Source organism: Arachis ipaensis, chromosome B05, assembly GCF_000816755.2.
Source record: "Arachis ipaensis cultivar K30076 chromosome B05, Araip1.1, whole genome shotgun sequence".
In the NCBI taxonomy this organism is placed as follows: domain Eukaryota; kingdom Viridiplantae; phylum Streptophyta; class Magnoliopsida; order Fabales; family Fabaceae; genus Arachis; species Arachis ipaensis.
In genome coordinates, this window is record NC_029789.2 from 12410332 (window position 1) to 12416274 (window position 5943).

Genomic DNA, 5943 nt, shown 5'->3' on the forward strand with positions numbered 1-5943 from the left:
AATAATATTTAGTCATATTAACAATAAAAAGAAAGTCATTATAAATTATTTTTTTATTATTTTGAATATTATACTTGTGAAATTATCTTGTTATTATTTTAAATACGATAATAAGTTATTGTGTGTATATTTCTAGTTCTTATCAATATGTATGATAGTTCTAATTTAAAATTTTAAATATATCTAAACAAATTTGGGTTGGTAAACAAGTGTTGGAAGTTCGAATTCCATCTTGTATGTGTAGTAACTTATTGTCCCTCTTAAATAAAACTCAAATTCATTATATAGATTAGTCCTTAACTTGTTGGGTATCGTAGGAAGCTAAAAAAATATATATATCTATACTTAAATTTTATTATATTTTTGCCCCCACGACTAAATTTTTCTGAATCTGTCACTGAATGTGGACAATGTCGTTCAATCGGTACAAGCAATGTTTCTCTTCTATGTTGTCCACTTGAATGTCACCATTGACAAAATCCAAATTCGCTCCCAAAGTCCTCCTCCCTCCCTCTAGAATTTTCTCTCTCTAACAAAATTGCTACTCCACACCAAATAAAAAAATCTTCTACCGGCTATTCCAGTTTTATAGCCCCTCTTCACATAAATCGCGGCTACCTCCAGCAGTTTACAGCCATGCTGTTGAAATCACAATTGTGAATCATAAAGAGATTGTAAAAGACTATGAGTGAAGTGTATTGTATTATTAGTCCCTTAGTTACATTAGAAGCTATTCATATATATATATATATCAAGAAGAGACCAAGAAGAGGTAGTTAGGAACAAACTCAGAAACTATCACAACCCTATTGACTTCACTAACTAATTATTTAATCTTAGTACTCTTAACATCCCCCCTCAAACTTAGGTGAGGTGAATCACTCATTCTAAGTTTGTTTCTAAACTTATCAAAGAGTCTTATTGACACTGGTTTTGTCAACACATCTACTACCTAATCTTGGGCAGGGATGTGTACCACAAAAAAGCTTCTTCTGGTTCACAAATTCTCTCACAAAATGAAGATCTAATTCTATGTGTTTGCATCTGCTGTGCAATATGGGATTAGCTGCAAGTTGACAAGCACTTTGGTTATCACAATAGATAGTCGGGGTAATTTTTTAGCAACATTCAACTCTTGGAGCAGCTGCTGTACTACCACCACCTCTGTCTGGGCCGACGCAAGTGCTCTATACTCAGCTTTGGTACTACTTCTGCTAACCTTGCTTTGTTTCTGTGACTTCCATGCTATTAAGTTTGCTCCAAGATAAATGCAATATTTCGTAACACTCCTACGATCATCAAGATCGGCTCCCCAATCCGCATTTGCAAATGCAATAATCCTATAGTAAGAACTTTTTGAAAATATCAAACCTTGTCCCGTCGTACCTTTGATGTATCTCAAAATTCACTTAACAATTTTCCATTTCTCAGTCGTAGGATTATGCATGAATTAAGAAGCTTTATTTACGGAATATGACAAGTCCGGTCTAGTAGTTGTTAGATATTGTAGGCCCCTAACAATTGATCTGTATAATCCAGAATTTTCACAAGGTTCTGAGTCATGCTTGTGCAGCTTCACTGATGAAATCATTGGTGTAGGCATGGTGTTAGAGGTAGACATCCCAGCTTTTTCTAATAATTATGCAGCATATTTTTCTTGAGATAACAAAATAGAACCCTCATATAAGTATTTCACTTCAAGACCAAGAAAAAAAATTTAGCTCCCCTAAATCTTTCAAAGGAAATATCTTGTTTAAATTTACAACGAGTTCTTCAATTTAATTTAAGCTACTTCCCGTTACAACACTATCATCAACATATACAAGAAGATATGTGATAAAATTTTTCGTATTTTTTACAAATAATAAAATATCCGATTTAGTATTAATAAACCCAAATTTTAAAAGAGTGATTTGAGTGTCAAAAACCAGGTTCAAGGAGCCTGTTTCAACCCATATAAAGCTCTGTTGAGCTTACAAACCTTGTTTAAATTCTTACTCTCATACCATTGGGGTTGTTGCATGTAGACTTACTCTTCAAGCTTTCCACTAAAAAAAGTATTATTGAAATCAAATTATCTCAACACCCAACCTTGGGCGAGAGCAATTGTTAACACAATTCGAAGGGTTTAGGGTCTAATCATTGGACTAAAAATCTGTTCATAGTCCACACTTTCCTTTTGATGATAGCCTTTGCCAACGAGTCTAGCCTTTTATCTTATAATTTTTTGTTTGCTATTTCGTTTTATAGCATACACCCACTTGCTTCCAATTATGGTAGCATTGGGCTGTGCATCCACCAAGTTCCAAGTGTGGCAATTTATTAGAACCTAGTATTCTGCATTCATAGCAGACTTCCAATGAGGAGTATTAAGAGCTTGAGTCACACTTTTTGGTGTGTTCTGATATAAGTCCAAAGATGTTGAGGTTGTGTAGGCTCTTGTCTCATGGATACCAGCTTTTGACCTTGTTATCAGGAGATGAATGTTAATTGGTGTAGGACTTGTTGGTGGCAAAAAAATTTCAGTTTCAGTGTTTGAAATTGATGGTGTAACTTGATGTTGCTGTAAGTCTTTGTTATTCTAAGTTAAAATTTTATATTGGACTTCTTGTGCATTTAAGGGTGCTGTCATCTCAAAGTCAGACATGATATTAGTAGTAGTATGAAATTGTTCTAGATAATGAGAATTTTATTGTTCTGTAACCACCTGCAAAGTCATAATAGTTTCATGAGAAATTACATTTAAATTATTTGCATTAGATGATTGTAATTCAATTGAAAATAAATTATGATAAAGAAAGAATTCTTCATTAAAAATAACATGTCTATACACAAATAATTTTTCAAATTTTGTCATGCACTTATAACCATGATGTGCATTGTTATATTCTAAGAAAATGTATTTTTCAGTTTTATATTCTAATTTATGCTTATGATATGGTCTTAAGTATGGAAACCATAGGCAACCAAAGACTTTAAACATAGTATAATCAGGTTTTCGTTTAAAAAGAGTTTCAAAGGGAGAGATGAAATTAAGAGTTGATGTGAGTAATCTATTAAGTAAATACACAAGTGTGCCAAAAGCATCCTCCCAAAATTTCATTGGGAGAGATGCAGTAGCTAACAAAGACAAATCCGTTTCAGTTATGGTCATGTGCCTCCTTTCAACACATCTCGTTGTTGATGTGTGTAGAGACATGATCATATTGGAGAGCTTTTAAATTACAATTTGTTTGATTCTCCATTAAAGCTTTATAAGTTTTGAAGGATGCAAAGGCTTGAGCTTTATTAGTCAATAAAAAAATACTGGTATAGCGACTAAAGGCATCCACAAAAGCAATATAATATTTGAAACAAGATCTAGAAAGTATGGGAGCTGGCCCCAAATATCCACATATACTAGTTCAAGAGGCATAGTATGAGAAGATGTTGAATGAGAAAAAGGCAATACATGCATCTTTGGCAAGAGAGCAAAACTCACAAACATTATGCACTTCTGAATTTTTAGGGACAGTAACGCCATAATCTTTTAGAACGTGTATCACATTTGGAACATTAGTATGGCCTACACGTTTATGCCATAAATTAATAGTATTGAATTTTGTAGTAGTAAGAGCAACACTATTAAGAGGCATTGTGCAGGAATTTATAAGAGTAGTAATAACAATAGGTGCAGTATTTGAAAAATTTAATGGAACAGAATGTAACTCTTTAGATTTTTTATCAAAATGTAAATTGTTACAAGATTCTATCTTTCTAATGGGTACATCATTTTTTTGTAGACATGAATTAAAAGTATGATCAATAGCATATTTCTTAGTACATGGTGAGGTATAGAAAGAACAACATAAACATGTAGCACCATTCTTCAAACAAGAAACATTCTTAGGTATAATTAGGTGATCAAAAACATAAATTCTCCCTTTAGTGTGGCCCTGGAGAAGGAGTTGGCGAGAAACCTGATCACGAACAAGGCACTTTTAGGCCAAAATTCAAAGAAAATATTATTATCCTCTGCAAACTTTGAAACACTCATTAAATTCTGAGTAATATTAGACACATGCAAGAGATTTTGTAAACGATAGCCAAAGTTATTAGATTTATCCATTAATATTAAAGAACCATAATTTAAGATAGGAATACCTGCACCATTACCCACAAAGAGTTGATCTAGATCAGGAGGACCTTGAGAAGATGTTAACAAGTTGGTTGCATCGGGGGTAACATGATGACTCGCACCTGAGTCTGGGTACCAGGCTGATTCACCAATTGAAGAGGGTGCAGTGAGATATGCTCGAGATTGATGGAATGATGGAGATGGTGATGGTGGAACGGTGTTAGAAAAAGGTATCTGTGGTGTGTTGGATGTAGAATTTGGTTGATAACTTTGATCAAAACGAGAGTAGCAATTCTAGGCTACGTGACCATTGCATCCACAAATTTGGCAAGAAGAGCAAGGATTATCCCATAGATTCCTTCTTCCTCTTTGGAATCTTCCACCATGACCTCTCTGTGCTCCGTCTCGGTTATTGGAGCTAAAGAAAGATTGTGACAAATGCGCAATGGGAATGTGACTACTAGGATGTTTGAAACGATCAAGCATATCATCATATGCTTGTAGTAACGATTCTGCCTCAGCCACTGTGAATGTACCAAGTCTAGACATGATAGAAGTGATATAGCCACTATAGTCCTCTGGAAGCCCATCAATGATGGCTTGAATATGATCATCATCACTAATCTGATGGCCAATCGCAAGAAGAGATGCAACAAGTTTGTGAATCCGGCCAAGGTAATCAGAAATGGTAGTCGTTTTCTTGACACATTTTAGTTGTGCTTTGAGACTTTGAATCTTTATCTTTGATGTAACAGAAAAGAAGTTAGTGATGGTATTCCATACTTCAACAAAGGTGTGACAATATAGAACTTTATTCTTAAAGGAATTAGATACTGAAGAAAAAAGCTAAGTAGTGAGTGCAAGATCATTCTGACGCCATTCTTTGTATGCTGTGGATTCTTGAACCTGTGTTGTGGTTGTTGTGGGAGCAGGTGATGGTGATGGTATTGTAGCAGGTGTAGCACCTGGAGTGGTGTTTGATGTGGTAGAGAAATCTTGATTTGAAGAAGCTTCAAGAAGGGTTGTTTGCACATATCTTGCTGGTGTTTTAGTGGGATCTAAATGATGCTCCATCTCAAGAGTCTGAATTATGAGCCATGCTTGATGTTTCCATGTATTATAGTTGTTGTCTTTAAGTTTTTCAGCAAGAGGAACTAGTTCTGGTTTTGTTGTGGCAGAAGAACTGCTTAGAAGCATTGCCATTGTTAAAGGAGATGAATGATTAAGGAATAAGAATCAATGAAGCAGAGGGGAAAAAAAATTCAATGGCGGAAGAATAGTGGTTTTGAGGCTCTAGATACCATGTTGAGTCACAGTTGTGAATCATAGAGAGATTGTAAAAGACTATGAGTGAAGTGTATTGTATTATTAGTCTCTTAGTTACATAAGAGACTATTCATATATATATAGTCATGCATGACTATCAAGAAGAGACTAAGAAGAGGTAGTTAGGAACTAAACTACTCTGCAGTAACAAACTTAGGAACTATTACAACCCTATTGACTTCACTAACTAATTATTTAATCTTAGTACTCTTAACACATGCAACGTCTCTCATAAACCGCTACTGCCTGTAGCGGTTTATACATTACTTCCCTCATTCAGAAATCGCTGCTGCCTATAGTAGCTTTTGCATGCACCTTTTTTTCACTTCACTACTAGTAGCGGGTTTAGGTTGATCTCTAGCGGTTTCTGTAGAATTATAAAAGTTGCAATTGCATCTTTAGTTTGAGAAAGTTGTAATCTAATAAAATGTATTTGGAACCATTTTTTTTGAGTAACTTGCCCTCAAATTAAATTCGATAATATTAAGAAGACAATATTT